The sequence below is a fragment of the Tupaia chinensis genome, unplaced genomic scaffold (genome assembly GCF_000334495.1).
Source record: "Tupaia chinensis unplaced genomic scaffold, TupChi_1.0 Scaffold000434_1, whole genome shotgun sequence".
Classification (NCBI taxonomy): domain Eukaryota; kingdom Metazoa; phylum Chordata; class Mammalia; order Scandentia; family Tupaiidae; genus Tupaia; species Tupaia belangeri.
Genome location: NW_006159939.1, coordinates 446,536 through 468,726, shown reverse-complemented (window position 1 = coordinate 468,726; position 22,191 = coordinate 446,536). Strand labels below are relative to the sequence as shown.

The window sequence follows — 22,191 nt, the reverse complement described above, 5'->3', positions numbered from 1 at the left end:
CCCTGCTTAATTGAGAACCCATTCAAGGAGAACTTCATCAACAAATCGGCTATAATATGTGGATAAAATTAGCTCAGGACCTTAATCTGACTTTTTTTTTTTTTGTCTGCAACATAGTGAACATGCTCAGTACATATTAGGATCCAGTTTGCAACTGATCTGTAAGCCCGTTGAAGATATTCAACAAATCACAATCTTTAAACATATTAATAAAAGTCTTTCTTATAATGACATGTACAGTTGGGGACCTTTATCATGTAATGTTATATACTCCTAAGTTGTTAGTATCTGAAAATGACACATGTACAAGTTCAAAACTGTGTTTCTAATTGTCTTAAGTTACTTGCCATGTCTCATGTATGTAAGAATAAGGAATCAGTCAGTTATGCCCATGGATTTGTAAGATTACCTTTAGGATGTTTTTTTTTTTTTTTTGCATGTGGATCCTACACATTTAACTTTCCTGCTAATTTATCACATAACACTTTACGATGCCTTAGCTGTATAGTGACTGCTTTACCATCCTGAGAGATGTTGCTCAGACCTACAAATAAATCAAGAAATAATCTTTTCCAGGTAAAAGGAGCCTTCCAATTACCTCAGGACTGTAAAGACTCTGTTCACCTCCTTTCACCTATGGAAAAGGTCTTAATCATTGCCTTAGTTGCAGGTTACATGTTTGTGCCTATGATGAATGAAATAAATATACACCATCTGGCCTGTGTAGTAGCCAAAGGTTTAAATGCCAGTTCCACTGCCATTGCTCTTCTTAATGCAGAACAAAAGAAACAATGCCAGGCCATTTTGGATAACTGAGCTACCATTGATTATCTTTTACTCTTTCATAATCAGAGATGCAAAAAGGTTCAGCATATGTGCTGCTTCAACCTTTCTGATAACAGTGCTAAGGTGAATAGTCAAATAACTCACCTTCCTGAAATTGAGGCACACATTACACAAGATAATAACTGGGATCTTTAAAACTGAATGACTGGATGGTTAAATTTTACTTGGCTAAAACAATTATTCTTTGGAGCTATATTTCTGTTGATTGTTCTCTTAACCACTTATTGCTGTATTCATATATTACCCTTATGCATCTCATGATGTCGACCTCCTCCTAAACAGGGGAGAGTAATGCTAGATCTTAAAACAAGAAAAGGGGGTATATGAGGGTATGCAGCCTGGCAGCATAAAGCAGTTATCTGCATGCCTCATTAATTACTCACTCTAGCTGACTGACACATGCCTTAGAAACTAGTGGCTCTGTGGAAATATCCATAGTGCTTGGAAAACATCCTGACCCTAGCAAGGCCAGGGAAGGCCTGCTCTATATGTTTATGGCTTACACATTATCCTCTTTGATGCATACTCAGACAGCCTTCCTTGGAGTTGCAGAGGAACAGCACATTTACAGATAAGTAACCTGGCTTTACCTATGATTCATAACAGGATCACACATGATAGTAACAAGGTCGAAAAATGTATACACTAAAGTGCTTATCCTAACTGTAGAACTTCAACCACATCCTTGAAAGCTTGCAAAACAACTCACTCTGCCTAAAAAAAAATGTATAAATAAAGAAGCTCAGCATGACTAAGCACCACAGATGTCTGTATTCACTGCATTTCTGCTCCTGTGTCTCCTCCTTTCTCTAACTTTCTTCCTTACAGGACCAAGTCCTGAGATGAACACTGACAGTATTACCATCCAGAGAGCTGTTACTCTTAAGCTTGCCAGCAGACACCAACACTGCACCTTTCTTATGTGAGTCCAGGCGTGTTACCACAGTGGTCCCTTGAATTTTATTCTAATATCAATAGGAAGCTAGCCAGCAGGTGAACACTTAATCTCTTTTTCTGTTTTTTTTTCTATTTTCTATAAGCCTATCCACAGATCTTTTATATTCATTTACTTGTGCTGAATTACTTATTTTTGATGTAGTACTAAAAATACTTACTTATTAAATATTTTCATTTTCATACTATATGTATTTGTCTTTCATAAGCAAAAAGTAATGCAAGCGACTACACATGAGTAAATTATTTTCACTGTAACCTTCTTCAATATGGCTTATCTTTAGTATATTTTGCTAATTAGGGCAATTCTCTTTCAAAGAAACTCCAAAAACACATTCTTTCTTTATACTTTGTTCCTGGTAAACAGATAGATAGCTTTTCTCCATGTGGTGACTCAAAGCCTCAGGTTTCCTTCATCCAGGAGCTCTGCTATTCCCTGGGATGGTGATTCCTGAGCTTTGCTACACATTAGGATCACTTAGACACTTAAAAAATCTTCTGTGCTAAGGTTGTACCCTATAGAAGTTAAATCAGAATGTCTTAGTGTGGGAACAAAGAATCCAAATAATTATGGGGAAAGGGAGGGCACTTTTGCTCTCTAAATACCTTGTTTCAAAGTGGCATATATTCCATTGGTTAGAACCAGGCACATAGTCAGGGATATTGTAAATGGGGCTGAAAAATTTACTTAAGCTGTGTCCCCAAGAAGACAAAGGAATAGTTAACAGTTTTTGTCACATAAAGTATAAAAAAGATCTTACATGTTGCTGTTGCTTTAGTCCCTCCCACCACTTTCTTTATTACTATTAAGCGTGACTTTTCAATTTTTTCCAAATATTTGAAATGATTTCAAATATTTTTGTTTTGTCTGGGTGTGGCATCTGGAAAAACATAAGCCAAAACTTATATTAGTTAATATGTAAGCCAGCATTTTAAATTTTTGAGGGATGATTTGAAATACAAAGTCATTTGTTTAATGTCTGGGGTGAATCGTGAAGTGGGGGCCATCTATTTTGTTAGAGGACCAACTCTCATGACACACACTTCTCTGTGCAGGCAGTGCATGTGTGACACACTACTTCTCAAAACTTTATTTGGAACAGGCTATCAGAACAGAAGTTTTTCTGAGACCAACAGATACCAGATATCAAGTTGATTCAGAACACCCTGTAGAACCTGAAAAAACTAGGTGACCAAAACTAGCCAGATAACTCTTAAAGTCTCCTTGTCCACAAGGGCAGAAAAGAGTTAGGAATTCTAAATAGGAATTCCAAAAAGGGTCTTTAAATAGAGTTTTTCCAAAGGGGAAGAGTTGGAGAAGTTTCTCCTAAATCCACATGATGAAAAAGGGGATTTAAAGAGGGGACCTGACAACCTTAATTAAGGGCTGGCTATTTTAGTACATGTTTCCTGCAGTTTGAGGGACAGAGTGGAAAAATGTTGCATCATGCCTGGTAATTCTAAAGGGTAAAAAAGCTACGTCAAGTGGTGGAGTTTGGAGAGTACAATAACTTTACTCTTACCCCTATGTTTCTTCAACTGTGCTTATGGCTACTCTCAAATCTCCCACCCACCCAGAGAGAGAATATCTGTTATCTCTGGGATCTATTTGTCCTAAAGTCTCAAGCAAGACTTTTGTTTTAACATTCCATTACATGTTTTCACTCTTCTTCCTTTGTGTTGTAAAAAGAAGGCTCTGAAAACCCTGAAACAGATCACCCTGTGGGTGTTTCTACCTAAGACTCAAATAAGATATAGTCCTTGACAAACCATAAAACACCAGACAATTATAAGACATTACTGTTATTTTGTGTTTATTAATTAAATGTACTTACTACATTGAATAGATTCTTTCACAAAACATAAGAACATGTAACCATATTTAAACCAGGCTTTATTTGAGCTTTCCTGAATTTAGTCTCTACTCAGGATTTCGGGGGTTTAAACTTGGCCAAGAAAATGAAAAGCATAGAAAAGCTAAATTCACCTACTACATTTTTCACAATTCTCTTTACATCCCTCCCATAATTTTCTATGGAAAAACACCAGATAAAATATTTCATGTGATTATTTTAAAAGAAAAAGAGGAAGTCAAATGAAATAAAATCTCCTGTTTTTGAAAAACAGTAAATGGCATGGTGAACATCAGCCATGTCTGAAAATTTACTGATTAGATTTAAAGGACAAGATGTAATACCTATCTTCATTGGCAAACAAAAAGAAAATCAACAAAACTAAATTCTATGAGATGCAAGAGACATTGAGCTCTAAGAGGTGAGGAAGTCCTTCCCCTATATGAAAGAAGATTTGGACACCATAAAAAAGAATCAAATGGAACTGTTAAATATGATGGCTAAAATACAGGAAATTAAAACCTCCCTCAAAAGTATCAAAAACATGTTAGACCATGTAGAAGGCCAAATTTCAGAAGTAGAAGACAAAACTTCTAACCTAGAAAAAATTATCAAAAGCACTGAGAGAACAGCCAAGAAAACTGAGGATAATATATGAGAAATACTAGATACCATGAAACGCCCAAATATCCAAATAATTGGTATCCCAGAAGGTGAAGAAACTAATAAGAGCATAGATAATGCAATCCATGAAATCCTAGAAGAAATCTTTACAAGTCTAGTGAGGCACTCAAACATCCAGACCCAAGAAATACAAAGAACCCCAAGTAGAATCAATCCAATAAGATACTCTCTGTAGCATATTATAGCTAGATTGACCAGAGTGACCGACAAAGACAAGATACTAAGGTTGACAAGAGAGAAATGTCAAATAACCTCCAAAGGCTATCCCATCAGGTTAACACTGGATCTCTCATTGGATACAATGCAAGCAAGGAAAGAATGGGGAAATATATTCAAAGTGTTAAGTGAAAAACAATTTCAACCAACAATACTTTACCTGGCAAGATTACCCTTCATATGGGAAAAAAAAAAATAAAAATGTTCTCAGATAAACAGAACCTGATAGAATTTACCAATTCCAGACCAGCTCTTCAAGAAATTCTGAGAGGAGTACTATGCCAAGAAAACTAGAGAAACAGACAGCAATAAGAGAATAAATCAAAGGATAGGAAAATATACAAATTTCCCCCTACTATTAGTCCCCTTTAATTCTTTTGTACTCTCTCTTAAAGTTAACTATTTCAGTTTATAGGTAATGGCATGATTAAGGATCTACTTCAAATGTTTATACAGCTGTGAGCATGGTCTTTCTTTTTACTTCAACTCGAAACTAAGACTTTTGTTTCATATTCCAGTTCTAGAAGTAGGCTTTAGTGTGGAAGCTATCTGAAGGCAGTCTTATGTTTTCTAGTAGTGTCTACAATCAGGATCTAGACTCTTCAAGAATACTACAAACTGGATTTAGTTTAAATATGTTTTCAACCAAAAGGCATTCTCTCAAATTAATATAAATGACTCTTATTTTTAGACAATTTACATGCTTAAAAAAAAAGACTCCATTCTAAAAAATCAAGGTCAAAATAAATGAAGAGCTCAAGATGACATCTGTCCCACTCCCCCAAATCCTGGTATTATGTGGAGAATAAACAGCAGACTTATGAGAGGTGATAGACCCACACCTATTGCCTAATTCGTTAATAGTTTTCCATTTCTAAAGCAATCTTAAAGAAAATCATCCATGGGGTCACTCCATCTTTACTGTAGTCCAACAGAGCAACCGCGTCACCTGGGTTCATGTTTTTACTGATCGAGAACTAGTAGTTCTTGAAATTACCTCAGTGTGTTTGATTTGTTCTACAATCCCTGTCATAAAAGGATTTTACACTTTCTGGTCTTTTCTTCAAGTTTGTCTTTGATTTTCTGTAGTATTGGATACATTTCTTGTAGGCTTCTTTGAGAATTTGGATCCTTGCAAGTGATGGTTCATTACAACACCAAGATCAGAAATCACTTTGCTTTCGGACCCTTCGCCTACAGTTTTTCAGTGGAGGACTTGCCACCATTGAGTGAGTGATCCCTGTCATCTACTATGTCCTACTAACCATCTTCCTTTCCAATCCCAGGCCCAGCCCCTCCATGGTAGCTTAGATCTTGTTGTTGGATAATATTCTCTTTATGGCTGATGAGGTCATGACAACAACTGGAGGGAGACACAGTTGACCTAGCTTAGCAGAACATGAGGGATATCTTGGAGCCAGTACAGTGTGTTAAGACAGGCACTAGGGGAAAGGAGAAAATTTGTAAGCAAACTTGTGTAAAAAATTATTTTTACTGTGAAAAATGAAAAATAGTGCTTTCATTTATTTTAGAACTGTTGGTGGTAAATTCTTCCTCTTATAGGAAAATGAAAACTTAAAGTAAATATAACTATAAATCTATGCAGTCCATAGCGACCATGATATGGCACTACTGTCACTGGAACTGTTAGGGGAGATGTTTGATGGTGGTGTACAGCAAGGGGGTGCATCCATCTTTCTGTCAATGGGCATCTGTTTCTAGCTCAAGCTCAAACTTAGAAAGGTAAGAAAATAAAGGCTCATAGAAATTAACAACTTGTTTGAGTTTTTATTACTAGTATAACTCTGATTTAAAATTGGTATCTTTTCACAGTAACAGCTTGACTGCATAACAATAACAATAATAATAATAATAATAATAATAATGTTTCCAGGGCAGAAGGATATTGTGTTTCACATCATTTCAAACAGAACAGTTTGGAATGAGAACAGTGAGGGTTATCCTTCCTCTTACACTCTCTAAGAAGCAAGTACTAAGACGAATTGAGTGAAAATGGTTTACTGGGAGGTAATACCTCTAAGGGAAAGAAGCAGAAGTAGGATTAAGCAGGAGGAGCTGTCAAGCCATGATCTAGACTTGACACAGTCACTGCTAGCCAGTACAGAGCTCTAGAGTAAGGACTGTGCAAGACTCAGCCTTGAAACACCTTGGAGCACTATTTTGCTCAGTCATTGTCTATGGGACATATCGGAGAACTTAGCCTAAAAGGTTAAGACAGATCCTAATGGAGCCGATAGCATGAGACTGTTAACTACTGCACTCCCCACATCTGGGTAGCAAAGAAATTTTGAAGGGAGATCTCAGGTACATATTTCAGAGTCTTTAAGAGGAGAAAAGAGGATAGAGATCATTCCTGTGACCTCAGGTATATCTTCCAGATATCCTGAGTCAACTAGATATCCTGAGTCAAACTAGTTGGATTTAAGAACAAAGTTTCAAAAACACCTATTTTAGAGGGGGAAAACATCTATAATCCTAGTTACTCTTCAAGAAATGGCCCCCAGAAGTTCTTCCTAAAAAAAGTTTAAGAATATCTAGTGCGTGTTTCACATATGTTCTGATAACATTCTGTTGACTACCATGGGGAACCTACCTATTTTTTTTTTATCACCTGCTCTAAATAATGTATCTAACTGAATTTAAGTTAGGAGAAACAATGATGCCATTATTAACTAGTGCCAGTGTCACTGCCCAGACACTGCCCTATACAAGATTGTGCTGATGGTGCCAAGGATCCTAAGACCAAGGACTCTGATTTCTAGTCATGGGTTCTGATGTCTCATATTCAGAGAAGAGAAGGCACTGAAACCAGTGCTTCATCATTACCCACATCAACAATGCAGCTATTGTCAATATTGCTATCATTCTGCCCCTGTGACAACAAAAATACCACTTCCAGGAGGATTCACATCATATAGAGTTGTGCAATAACAGCTTTTTGAGTTTTTGGTGACTTTTTTGTTGTGGATCCCTTGCTCCTAAATGGGCTGGCTGATTGACAAATGCCAGTATGCTTCTCTCTGACAATAACTTATCAGAATTGACCAAACTTCTATAACTTCACACTTTCCTTCCTTTGTTTTGTTTTTTTTGTAGGAAAACAGACCCTTGTGCTATACACCCTCCTCATCCCCTACTGCCAGTCCAGCATTCCAGATTTATACAGATATTCTTATGTCCTAGGATGGCCATGGCTCACGTAGATGCAACCTGAGATATCTGCTACCTTTGTTTGAGACTTTTCTCTAATTCCTAGAGAATGGAAAATTAATATCAGAAAGGAACCAAATAGATGATTACAAGATTGTGCTGATGGTGCCAAGGATCCTAAGACCAAGGACTCTGATTTCTAGTCATGGGTTCTGATGTCTCATATTCAGAGAAGAGAAGGCACTGAAACCAGTGCTTCATCATTACCCACATCAACAATGCAGCTATTGTCAATATTGCTATCATTCTGCCCCTGTGACAACAAAAATACCACTTCCAGGAGGATTCACATCATATAGAGTTGTGCAATAACAGATTTTTGAGTTTTTGGTGACTTTTTTGTTGTGGATCCCTTGCTCCTAAATGGGCTGGCTGATTGACAAATGCCAGTATGCTTCTCTCTGACAATAACTTATCAGAATTGACCAAACTTCTATAACTTCACACTTTCCTTCCTTTGTTTTGTTTTTTTTTGTAGGAAAACAGACCCTTGTGCTATACACCCTCCTCATCCCCTACTGCCAGTCCAGCATTCCAGATTTATACAGATATTCTTATGTCCTAGGATGGCCATGGCTCACGTAGATGCAACCTGAGATATCTGCTACCTTTGTTTGAGACTTTTCTCTAATTCCTAGAGAATGGAAAATTAATATCAGAAAGGAACCAAATAGATGATGATCTTTATAGCATAATCATCTTTAACTATCTCTGTAAGAAACTGAATACAAATATCATCTTCAACTGAATAAGGTTATTCTCAGTAAATCATTTTCCTCTCTTTATGAAAATTTAAAGAATTCTTTCTGACAGAATGGCGGGCCCCACATGGTCATTATTTCTACAAATCTGTTGCCCAAATTGGACAGAAGTAATATTCAACATCCCAAGTAATGGTCTTGAGGCTTCCCATTATTTGATTTGGGTACATATTATATTAATAACAACCTAGAATATTTGCAGTCCAGCTACTTGGCATTTAAGAAAATAAGAATAATGTTTAATATTTTAGAACTATAGTTTGACGAGTTCAGTCTCAGTCCCATAGCTAATATTTGAACCATTTGTTTAAAATTTTACTTGGGGGCCACGGGACCAACAGTTGGCATAATAGCTATGTCGCTGGACTCTCATGTAGTCGGCCATGGTTTGAGTCCTGGACTCGGTGGCTTAGACTCATGCCGGGTGCATGTGCATGTGTGCCCAAGATCCTGAGAGGAGAATGGAGGAGAAGGGATTGTGGCGTGTCCATCCCCCTGGGGAATGATTTCTTGCTTTCTCTCTCTCTGTCTCTCTGTCTTTCTTATAAGCGCACACACACTCTATAGCCAAAAACCTCTCCAATAAATAAATAAATAAATAAATAATTAAAATTTTACTTGGGGACAAAACAGTGGAGCAATGGTAATGCCATCCTCTGCAAGCCTGACCCACATGGGACAACTCTGGGTTCATGACCAGAGACCTCCCTGAACACTTTGGGTGAGGTTATGCCTAGGATCTGGGGTTGGCTCAAGCAGCATGAAGACCCTGTTTAAAGTCTCTCTCTTTCATGGTAGAAAGAAACTTTATAAAGTGTTTACTGGTTGCAAGCCTGTACGCTCTCAGCATTACATACCACGTAGGACAAAGTTAATTCAGGTTATAGTATGTGGATTCTAAGATAGTTAATTCCTAAAGCATTTATCTATCCTAATCATAGTTAATTTATAACCTTTAGGAAGGGTAGTAGTACATCAGTACTTCTACAGTAGGAAGAAAATCAAAATAGAAATATTTAGTCTCATTTCTGGTTATTCATTCAGTATAATGGGGATATTTCAGTTTCTTTCAGATAAAACAAAAACTGAAGAAAATTGAATTTCAGCTGTCTCTACAATTTTCCTAGAACCCACATATTATTTTATAGGGGGAAAAATATAAAAGAATGACCTTTCCTACCAATTTTCTCATGCTACTGCAAAAAGACACATCTGAAGGCCACAGAACATACAAATATGTGCACCTAATATTTCGGTTACAGTGGTAATGAGTTCTTCCTGTTTATCCTTCTCAAGGATATCAACTTTTCTCCAGTTTAGTTCCTGGAACACTTTGGTCTCATAGCATTCTCTATGCTTTCCTCCATCACAAATGTCAACAATAAGGATGGGTTAGGGTTCACTCAAGACTACAGGGGTCCAAACCAAGACTTCAAGGACAGGAATCTCACTCCAGTTTGCATCTGGTCTCTCCCACAAGAACTATCATTGTTAAATCTAACCTGAGTTAAGTGTTTCTCATATTCAGATGCTGTTCTAATCCACTTAATTCTCAGAAGCTTTTAGTGTAGGGACAGCTAATAACTCAGGGTCACATAGCTTAGTAAATGGAGCAGCCAGGATTCAAAATATGGTGGTTTAGCTCCATGGCCTAAGCTTCTAATCACTCCTTCCTGCTGCCTCAGTCCTTCCTGCTAAATTCAGTCCTACACACTGAGTTTTGTCACCTAACCTTCTTAGGAAGACATGTAATATCCAGCTTATAGCCATCTTCCCATGATATCCTTCTCCAGCTCAACGATTTTCTCTGACCGCCTCCAGTACTGTTCCTCCCCACAGGCTTCTGCCACTGACATCATTCCCTTGTCTGGCCCCTGAAACTGGAGTTCCAACATCAAATAAGCTAGCATGAAAATCACAAAAGATAAAGTCACGATCAAGAGCCTTCAAAGAGTTGGGAGGAAGTCTTTGTTTTCAATTAGACGCAGTTAGATGTCAGTAGTCTCTGCTGATGTGGGGTCTATATAGAGGTAGTAAAATGCAACTGTCTTAGCCAGTATTGATCTCTCCCTGAATCTCCACCTGTGAGGCACAGCCCCTCTGTGTGTACATTCTACTGAACAGCAGTCTAAGTGCCTGGCTCTTTTATCCCTTAATTCAAACACTGAATCTTGAGAGCCGGCTTTCATGCCCTCTGAGAACTAGGATAGGTTGCCCTCATCTCTCATTTTATAGACACTATAATACTCTCATGCTCTCTGACCTTCTGATTAAGTGGATCTCCTCCCCAGGGGGGTTTCTGTTTTCAGAAATCTCCAGATGAAAAGTCAATGGTATTTTTCAATTTTTAGAACCCCCACTCTCACCCCACTGCCACACCAGATCACAGAATACCTAAGTCTAGTGCCTCCTTCAGTCTGGGACTGGGGGATAGTTAAATGCTTCAGGAACTGTGTACTCCAAAAGGTTTTCTCTTTCCTACAGGGTGCTGTGAAAACCCACCACTTTATAAACTCAATAATAAGATGCCCCATAATACCATAGTGGGGAACAGAAGGCACAGTTTGTGCTTACAAAGCAGATTCATAGTGCCTTTTGGTCTCATCAGTGAGTTCAGAAAGCTCTACTCACAAGGCAGTAGCACCCCAGGAGTTGAGAAGGACTTGAATGGGTACATCACATCAACATATTCATGTCACAAAACCTTTCAAAGGAAATGACATCTGAATTACCCAAACTGGTACAAGGAATTACAGGACTTCATAGAGTATCAGTGACTTCTGATAATAGATACTTCTATTTAATTAGCTCAAATAAGTTAACACTGAAACCACCATTTTTAAAGTCAATAACAATATGGCCTAAGCTTTCTCTTTGGGCAATAAGATACATTGTTTACTTGTGAAGGGTAAACATATCTCATAAATGTCAAAAGCCAAAAGTTACAGTTTTTTCTTAGATACTATATACTTTTGGGTGTGTATACTAAGCCAAAAAATAAAATTAACCGTGTTTTATATCAATTCTGATCCTATTTAGTATATAAATATAGTGTGGTGATTAGATACTTAGTAATATAACACTTGACTCATACTGAGCATGTCTGCTGATATGAGAAATATGATTGGAACTTCCTACTGCATTAGGGTCATGGTGAAGTGTAAGTGACAACAAATGTAAAGCACAGAACAGGCACTGGGTATAAATGAGTTATTTTTCTGTCCTCAGTATTGCAATCTTTCCCTCATGATCCTTTATCTTTCATTCAACATTTCTTGAACTTTAAAAAAAAAAAGGTCTTACTAAGAGACAATACGATATGTTCTCTGCATTACATAATTATCATCTATTCCAGAAGCACTTTGTTTTAAGAGGTCTAATTATAGCGATCAGGTCAAAATTGTGTTGTTTATGGCATAAAATTGTTCTGCGTACTTTTGTCTTATTTCTGCTGTCAATAAAACTTGACAGCAAAGTCCTTGCAAGTGGTGTATCCTGATTTTCTGGACAGTTTAATGTCTGGACTTCAGTCTCAGTCTTGGAAAAACTTCCCTCCAAAAGACATCATTTCTTCAACATAGCACCCCTAACTTGCACTATCTACCCTCATGTAGAAGGTACTGATCAGTTAAAGAAGTTACTCACCTTCACATGCTGTCGCACATTCTACCACCTTTCAGCCACCTTTTCTCATTTTTTTCTTAATTTTCAACCCTTTGTAACAATTGTGAAGCTCACATTTTGTAGATTTTCTTCTGCGGTCTTGCTCCCTCTAGTGCTGAGTTAAGAGACTAGATAATTCATGAGATGACGCAAAATTTTCTGTAAAGTTAACATAGAAAAGGTAAATGTGGCAAGAATTGTAATATTTAGACATTGAAAGTATTTCTGTGCATCAGTAAAAGATCCTATATGTTATCATATCTCCAGCTACAAATACAACATTGACTCCTGATAAATATTTTTTGAACCAAACTGCTAAAAGGGTAGATAGAATACAGGGAAAATTAAGACCATGTCTTTTTGATAAGAAACATCCTATCAAAAAATAGCACTATTTAGCTATAAAGATAGAATAATTCTTTTTTTATTTTATGATTTGTTATTTACGTTCAATCATTGTGCTTCTCTAGAAAACATAATTTACTTTTCAAGACACACATGCGGTATGCAACAATCCAATCAAGGATATTATCATAAACATAATTTTCAACAGAGAATTTTACAATCTCATATCTGATGAGTTTTTTTCCTGACCCTCTCCCACCCATCCTCTACTATCCACTCTTCTCCCATACAGCTTCTGATATCTACCTTATCTTCCCTACCCTTCCGATCTTTCCATTTTTACGATAAAGTGCTTACTTCAGTGTCTATTGAGTGGGGATATGCAACTTTTACCTTTCATACTTTGACTTACTTTGCTCAGCATTAAATCTTCTATATTCATCCATTTAAAGTCAAATGGCAGGGTCTCACTGTTTTCTATGGCTGAGTAGTACTCCACAGTATAATTGCCACAGATTTTTAATCTATCCATCAGTTCTTGGACACTTAGGCTGATTACATGTCTTAGAAATTGAGAATAATGCTGCACTAAACATGAATGTGCAAATGTTTTTCAGGGACTGGGTGTTTTCCTGTCCTTTGGGTAAATATCAAGGAGTGAACTTTCTTAGTCAAATGGTAGTTCTATTTTCTGTTTTTTCAGGAATCTCCATTTTGCTTTCCAGAATGACTGTACTCATATTTTTAAAAAGAATTATTTATTTAATTTTACTTATTATTATTATTTTAATCTGCTATAGGTCATGTGTGCTCATCAGAGAGAGAGTGAGAGAGAAAGCAAGTCACCAGGTCTGGAACTTGAACAGTGGTTTATCATGTGGGAGTCCAGCATTTCAACCACCACACCACCTGCTGGCCCTGTGTCATGTCAGTACTCATTTACAAAGCTGTGATAATCCAAACAGCATGGTACGGGCACAAAAACAGACACACAGACCAATGGAACAGCTTCAATAAGGGTAACCAGAATATATAAAGAACTCAAGTAGTTCACGCACCAAAAAACAAATATCCCAGTTAAAAAGGAGCGAACAAGCTAAACAGACAACTCTCTAAGGAAGACATATGAATGGCCAAGACACATAAGAAAAAATGTTCAACATCTCATATTATTAGGGAAATGCAAATCAAAACCACAATGAGACACCACTTAACCCCAGTCAGGATACATATAATCAAAAAATATTAGAAACGTGCTGGTGAGGCTGTGGTAAAAAGGGAATCCTTTCACACTATTGGTGGGAGTTAAATTAGTACAGCCACTGTAGAAAAAATGGGATAGTTCTTTAAAAATTGTTTACATTCTTTTAAAGAATTAAGTACATGATTCAAATACCCTTGGGAAGAAGCAGCTCCCACTTTTAAATGTTGTGCCCACAGACAGATGAGAAAGTCTGTATACCACAGGCTAGAGCTTCTGACCTTTTGTAACTCCTGCGACCCTTTAGTGTTGGTGACAGCTGCACGCAAAGCTTTCTTTACCCAGTGAGACTACCCTGAACTCTCCTCAATGGTCAGCCATTTGCTTCCAGTCTTGTCTTTACTTTTTGCCCCTTCTTCCTCACTTCTCCCAAACCCAATTAGCTCTACCTTCAAGTTGGCTATACTTTATGTCTTGATCTGCAGAGTCTTGGCTAGGATCCTCTCTACAACTCTCACTGTAGGACTCTCCATTTCAAGTAACAGTGATAGGAAGGGGCATAACTTTTTGCATAACCCAATATATTATAAGATACAAATATACTTTTTAAAAATCATTCAATTGACTCTGTAATCATTTAACCATAATAAAAGTTGACAAAGTTGCCTGATTGGTGGGGAAATGTGAATCCCCCAATGACTTTCAAATATGCCCTAGGGGGGCTTGTCAGAATCTAAGGAAATAGAATGGTCATAAAATGCTAAACCATAGGTTTTCAATAGTTGGAAAATATGAGTCTAATTCAGAGGGGACTTTCTAAACAGTTATGAAGGTTTAATTCTAAGAATGATAGCTCAGACCAGTCAGTGGTGTGGTGGGTATAGTGGCTGGATCTCATATGGCTGACTATGTTGAATTTGGTGGCTTCAGAAACATGCTGTGTGTGTGTGTGTGTGTGTGTGTGTGTGTGTGAGAGAGAGAGAGAGAGAGAGAGAGGGAGAGAGAGAGAGAGAGTGTATGTATGTGTCTAAATATCAAAAGGAGAAATACAGCAGAAGGGATTGGAGTGGGCCATTCTCCATGTAGGGTGCTTTCTCACTTTCTCTCTCTCTCTCTGTCTCTCTCTAGTGAGTACATGTGCCCTCTACCGATTTTTTTAAAAAAGAATGATAACTCCGAATTATATAATTCAGCTACTAAAAACAAATTCAAAATAACTCAGTCTATACTTTCATTTTGCAAACACTATGCAGTCTGTATATCTTTTCTATCATTCCTTCTTCCACTCTTCAGTCTTCCATTGTATTTGTCTTGCCCCCACCATTTTCTTCTTAATTCAGCAAGGCTCAGAAAAACTTCCTTGGCAAAGGTAGAACCATCCTCAGAAAGTGAAGAAGATGAATGTTGGCAGTTAGAATCCCTTAAGTCAATAAAAATAAAAGTTAAGGACGCATATAGGTTAAAACGTTTTGATCCATCACGTACATGTGTTTGCACTGGGGTCAGAGAAGATAAAAGTAAAAATAATACCATTATCTTACATCCCTGAGGAAGACAAAAGACCTCTGACAATTCCTATTCTGGTTGTTACCTGCATATTTAAGGTTTAAAGAGACTCTTGATGTCTTTACAAATTACAGAAGCAAATAGCTGATTCTTAGCTTTCTTTTCAGTGTGTACATTGAAGGCAAGCCTCAGCACTGCCAGGAGCATTTAACTTGCGTGGGCAATTGGTTTAGAGTTAAGAAATTTTATTATCAGTTTAGTTACAAGAACATACAAAAATATAAGACTAGAGTGCAATGAGGGTTCCTATCTTTCAGGCTAGTAGTCTTTACAGAAGAAATAGTATTTGTTGTGTTAAAGAACACATAATTTCAAAATTATGGCTGAAGTGCAAACATTTAGGAATGGCATACTTCTCTGTGCCTTGCTGTTATTTAGACAATTTACACTTTATCAAACAAGCTTCTGAGTTACAAGTTTAGTTATCATACTAATTTCTCCCACAGAATTTTTATTTACTTATGCCCCATTTTACATTTTTAAACACAAAATTTTCTCCATATACTACTATGATAAGGAGCTCTAATTTCTCGTGAAAGCTACTGATTTGAAAGAGGTAACTTTCATTTTGTGAGAATATAATAGTAAAATATAACAAATAGGTATCTTGGGGAGTCTTTCGTTTCCAATGCACAGGAAAATCTTCTGCTCACTATCTTTGGGATCCTGCTTCCAAGTGTAGATTCTGCCTAAAATTCTGCTTCTATTTTCCTGTGACTTTTGACTCTTTAAATTGTTCAGCATAGAACCAAGAAAAGGAAGGACTGTTAAGACTGGGTTCAGCTGCATCTAACAGAGACACTGGTGTCATAGAGACCCACAGAGATCTAAGGGCTCTCCCATTCACTCTGTTTACAAATGCATTACATCTGCATGTTAAGCAACAGGAAGAGGAAGTGGCAGAAGGCCAAAGGGCACACAACAGCTGTCTTTCATAAAAATTTCCCAGAAGCTACACACTTCCACTGCCACTTCATTGACAGTGCTAAACAAGCTCAAGGTAGAAAGAGAAAGAATAGATACTGGGTCAGACAACCAACAACAGTCTCCATAGCAGAAAGTCATGATGACAGAACATGAAAAGATACCTTGAAATCTCTAGAGAAGCCCCAGGAAAATGTAGCAAAATGAGCACGATAATAATCACCTTTCCTCAGAATAGAAGGATGATCAGGGACCAGCAGTTAGCGTAATGGCTATGTTGCTGGACTCCCACGTAGTCGACCGCGGTTCAAGTCCCAGACCCGGCGGCTTAAACTCATGCTGGGCGCGTGTGCATGCGTGCCCAAGATCCCGAGAGGAGAATGGAGAAGAAGAGATCGTGGCATGGCCATCCCCCCTGGGGGGTGATTTCTCGCTTTCTATCTCTCTGTCTCTCTCTTTCTGGCGAGCATACACGGCCTATAGCAAAAACCTCTCCAAAAAAAAAAAAAAAAAGAGAAAAAAAGAAAAGAAAAAAAGAAAAAGAAAAAAGAAAAGAAGAAAGAAGAAAGAATAGAAGGGTGATCAATTAATCTTCTATTATCCTCGATAAAACATGCAAAGAATGTCACCCATGAATATATAACAACATGGGTTTATGACTAAGATCTGGTTCCTCCTTCCAAAAAGCAATGTGTTTTATTCAAATGTTGTGTTAAGAGTATTAAAATCTGACAATGTGTGGGACCAGCAGATGGTATAATGGTTATGTTGCTATACTCCCATGTAGTTGACCCAGGTTTGAGAACTAGCCTAGTGGCTTAAAACTCATGCCAGGCACATGTATGGGTGTGCCTAAAATCCTTCCAGAAGAATGGAGAAGCAGGAATTATGGCATAGCCATCCCCTGGAGATGACTTATCATTTTCTGTCTGTCTCTTTCTGTCTCTCTGGTGAGCACACATGCCATATAGCAAAAATTTCTCTAAAAAAAAAATCTGACAGTGTGTGGTTTTCCCTCTGTTCTGCTTTTTTCCACTTTTTTCTTGACTTTCCCATCCACTTATTCTTACATGTGAGTTTTAGACTCATTTTAGAATTTAAAAAATTATGATTTCAGAATCACACTTTCTTATTTTGAAGTGGATTAATAACAAACAAAGGGTAGCAGTCAATTCAGTGGGGAAAGGGAAACCTTTTTAGCAAATGGTCCTGGAAAAATTAGGTATCCACCTGGAGAAAGATGAATCTGAACCCCTGTCACCACTAACAAAAATCAACTCAAAGTGGACTGTAGATCCAAATCTCAGACCACAAACTATAAAACTACTGGTGGAAAACACTGGGGAAAATCTGGGAGACATTGGGGTAGGCAAAGGCTTCTTAAGGAAGACACTTTTTAGCAAATGGTCCTGGAAAAATTAGGTATCCACCTGGAGAAAGATGAATCTGAACCCCTGTCACCACTAACAAAAATCAACTCAAAGTGGACTGTAGATCCAAATCTCAGACCACAAACTATAAAACTACTGGTGGAAAACACTGGGGAAAATCTGGGAGACATTGGGGTAGGCAAAGGCTTCTTAAGGAAGACACCCAAAGCATAGGCAATAATCGCCCAAATAGACAGGATTACATCAGATTAAGGAGTTTCTGTACAGCAAAGGACACTGTAATTAGTGTGAATCGACAATCCTCTGAATGGGAGAGAATTTATGTTAACTGTGCCTCAGATAAGGGACTGATAACCAGAATACACAGGGAATTTAAGCAGTTTACCCAGAAGAAAATGATTAATCCAATTAGAAGATGGGGAAATGAGCTGAATAAACAACTCTGTAAAGAAGACATATGAACAGCCAAAAAGCATATGAAAAAATGCTCAACAGCCCTCATTGTAAGGGAGATGCAGATCAAAACCATCTAACCCCAGTCAAGAGATTAAAAAAATAGGGACCAGCAGTTAGCGTAATGGCTATGTTGCTGGACTCCCATGTAGTCGACCGCAGTTCGCATCCTGGACCCAGTGGCTTAAAACTCACGCCGGGCGCACGTGCATATGTGCCCAAGATCCCGAGAGGAGAATGGAGGAGAAGGGATTGTAGTGTGGTCATCTCCCCTGGGGGGTGATTTCTCACTTTCTGTCTCTCTGTCTGTCTGGCGAGCGCACGCACCCTATAGCAAAAAACAAACAAAAAAACAAACAAACAAAAAAAACAAATAATGGTAAGTGCTGGAGGGGATGTGGTGAAAGGGGAACACTCCTACACTGTTGGTGGGAATGTAAATTGGTTCAGCCCCTGTGGAGAACTATATGGCGGTTCCTCAAAAAACTTCAAATAGAACTACCATATGATCCAGCAATTCCACTCCTGGGTATCTACCCAAAGGACAGGAGAGCACTCAGTCGGAAAAGCCCTTGCACATCTATATTCTTTGCAGCCTTATTCACAATCGCTAAGACATGGAACCAACCCAAATGTCTACAAACAGATGAACGGATTGAAAAAGTGTGGCATATATACTCCATGGAATACTATTGAGCCATAAAGAACAACAAGGCCTGGAATTTGATAGAAAGTGGATGAATACGGAAAATTCGTTGCTGAGTGAAGCAAGTCAGGCTATGAAAGAGAGACATTGCATGTCTCCACTTAACATATACCGACTGTCTGCACTCTATGGTAGGGCCTGAAAGATTCACGAATATAAAAGTATTAAAAATTGTAATGGACACTAGAGGCAAAGTGGAAAGAAATTGTGGGAGGGAAGAGCCTAGGAAATCTGGGGGGGAAATGGAGAGGTAAGACACTTGTGGGACACAGATAAGGTTTATTATATGTTGACGAGGATGTGTATGGTGGTCTCAACTGGGCTGGACTGAGGTGTAAATCATGCTGGGTAAAGTCTCTTTACAATCTAAATGATGTATAGCGATTTAATGTATGAATAATAATAATGAAAATATATAAATAAAAGGAAGAAGATATTAAAAAAATAAAGCCTTGTAACAAACAAGCAAAAAAAGTAACAAACCTTGGCTCATAACACACTATTATTATTTGTTTATGTATAATCTGCTTCTATTTAGTAAGTTAGAAATTTCTAATAGTGAAAAAGCACTTGCAAATTTATTGTTAAAAATAAAAACCAAAGCTTTGACCATAAACCATTCTGTCTTCAGATCTCTCACCCAAAGAATTGATCATACCTCAAACTACACTGGAAGACAACTTTCAAAACTTTCAACTTTACAATAATTGTATTTATACAAATCTTACTTTATATGCCTAAGAACAGACCTTAATAGTTCTAAATATCAAGTAGTTTTTAACACTATTTTTGGCAGAGATTTCTGGTTGTCCACATTAATATCCTTTGGGACACGAACCGCGGTCGACTACGTGGGAGTCCAGCGACATAGCCATTACGCTAACTGCTGGTTCCCAATATCAAGTAGTTTTTAACACTATTTTTGGCAGAGATTTCTGGTTGTCCACATTAATATCCTTTCTCCCCTTTTCCTTTAAAAATTAATCCTGGTTTTATTCAAGGCAGCAAACTACTCAGTTAAAAGTCTACATTTCCCAGTCTCCTTTGCAGCAGATGTGGCCTGTTGCTACTTCTGGTCAACAGAACATAAGTGAAGGCTGTTAGATGACACTCACAGAAAGGCTTTTGAAAGTGGGGACCACCCTCAGGCCGCCAGTCTAGTTACCTCCCACAGACATGCACTATTTGACTTTCTGCCTTTCCACTGTTTGGACCATGAATGTGATGGTTAGAGTTCTAGTAGTCATTATAATCATGGGCAAACTTGAAAACAGAAGACCATTCTTTATAGATGACAAAGCAGAGAGACAGAAAAAGCCTGATAGTTGTGGAACCAACTCAACCCTAGACTGCCTATCTCTAGGCATCTTTTTAGTGAAAGATGAAGAGACTTCACTGGGTTGACTCCATGGTGTTTTGGATAGGAAGCTGGATCCCATATAGCTGACTATTCAGTTCAAATCCCAGGCCTGGCAGCTTGAAACATATTACCATGATGGGTGCATGTGCATGCAAATTCTGAAAGGAGGAAGAGATGGCAAGGGACTATGGAATGACCATCCCTCATGGGGAGTGTTTCTCCCTCTCCTTCACACTCCATTTCTCTATCACACCCTATGTTAAATTAAAAGAGAGGGAAGGAGGGAGAAAGAAACTTCTTTCTTTTTATTGTTTTTAATTTTCGATCTTTATGAGTAGCAAAATATTTCCTAACTAAAACACCATTTTAAATGGAATGTTCTAAAATTCTATTTTATAATTTGTGATAGTTTATATAGAAAAATATGCTATTTATTTAAAAACTATTCATCTTCCAAGTTCTATTAACTAGCAACAAAATGCAATTCATAACTGATATACTGATCAGAATAGCACATTTTAAGATTGTGTTTTATAATTTCTGATTTTCAAATTTGAGAAATTACTCTTTTTGTTTATTGTATTGAAATTTTAAAACTTACTTAAGTTGGGACCAGCAGTTAGTGTAATGGCTATGTCACTGGACTCCCATGTAGTCGACCACGGTTCGCATCCCGGACCGGGTGGCTTAAAACTCATGCGCGGGCATGTGTGCATGTGTGCCCAAGATCCCGAGAGGAGAATGGAGGAGAAGGGATTGCGGCGTAGCCATCCCCCCTGGGGAGGTGATTTTTCGCTTTCTGTCTCTCTGTCTCTCTCTGTCTGTCTGGCGAACACACGCACCCTACAGCAAAAACCTCTCAAAAAAAAAATTTACTGAAGTTTTTGTTTTGTTTTGTTCAGTTGGTTTTGTTCTATAGTTTTGCTGTTGAGTGCTTGGATTTTTTTTTAGAGTTGGGTATTTTATCATCTACAAATAAAAATAATGTCTCTGTTTTCTAATTATTATGCTTCATTTACTTTATTTTATTTTTTGTTTATCTTTTAAGAGATTTTTCTGTAGGGTGTGTGCACTTGACAGAGACAAAGAGAGAAAGACAGAAAGTGAGGAATTAACCCCCGAGGGGATGACCACACCACAATCCCTTCTCCTCCATTCTCCTCTTGGGATTTTGGGCACACACGCACATGCGCCCCTCATGAGTTTTAAGCCACCAGGTCTGGAACTCGAAACATGATTGACTACATGTGAGTCTAGTGCCATAACATTACGTCATCTGCTGGTCCCTGTTTTATCGATTAATAAGTTTTTTTTTCCCCTTTTCTCCATTTGTTCAATTTTCTACTAAGCTAACTCTAATTGTTGTTGGTTTTTGCTACTGTTTTTGAGTTCGTTATGGGTCCTCTCTCTTTTTCTGTGAGCTTCCCATTTTTTTTTAATTTTATTTTTTATTGTCATCATCATAATCTTCTTTATATTACATTGGATTACATATAACTTTACAGTGTATTACATTGTATTTTCAAAAGGGAATGCCATGCATGTCCGTCAGTACAGAGACATTAATCTTCCCACCTCAACGTTTTGAGTTCGTTATGGGTCCTCTCTCTTTTTCTGTGAGCTTCCCATTTTTTTTTAATTTTATTTTTTATTGTCATCATCATAATCTTCTTTATATTACATTGGATTACATATAACTTTACAGTGTATTACATTGTATTTTCAAAAGGGAATGCCATGCATGTCCGTCAGTACAGAGACATTAATCTTCCCACCTCAACGTTCAATATCTTTTCTATGTTTTCCCCAATCATTATTTTTATTATTCTAATTATTTTTAAAAACAGTCAATTGCTATTTCTCATTTTGCTTGTAAAAATACTTTGCCCATCATGAAATACTTCTCAGACCAATCCAGTTGAGAATACTATACATGTCATCATCAACAGTTAATAAGCCCTATCTGTTTCTCACTAACGTCCTGCCTCTCTATTGTTCACTTGCTATCTTTCTCTATCCTCTTCTCCTCACTTACCC

The 22,191-nt window shown here is 37.6% G+C and overlaps 1 long non-coding RNA gene across 2 annotated transcripts in view; it reads right to left on the bottom strand.

Annotated features, from left to right (window-relative positions):
* Window positions 1-22,191, bottom strand: part of LOC102469334 (uncharacterized) — a 79,973-nt gene that overhangs the window by 7,696 nt on the left and 50,086 nt on the right. Inside the window, exons 2-3 of one of the 2 annotated variants that reach the window (XR_335529.2) lie at window positions 12,191-12,367; window positions 11,177-11,249 (exon numbers count right to left, since the gene is read on the bottom strand). This is a non-coding gene — a long non-coding RNA (uncharacterized LOC102469334). Of the gene's footprint in view, window positions 1-11,176; window positions 11,250-12,190; window positions 12,368-22,191 lie in introns of those variants that run through there. The other variant, XR_335530.1, reaches the window with a different exon arrangement.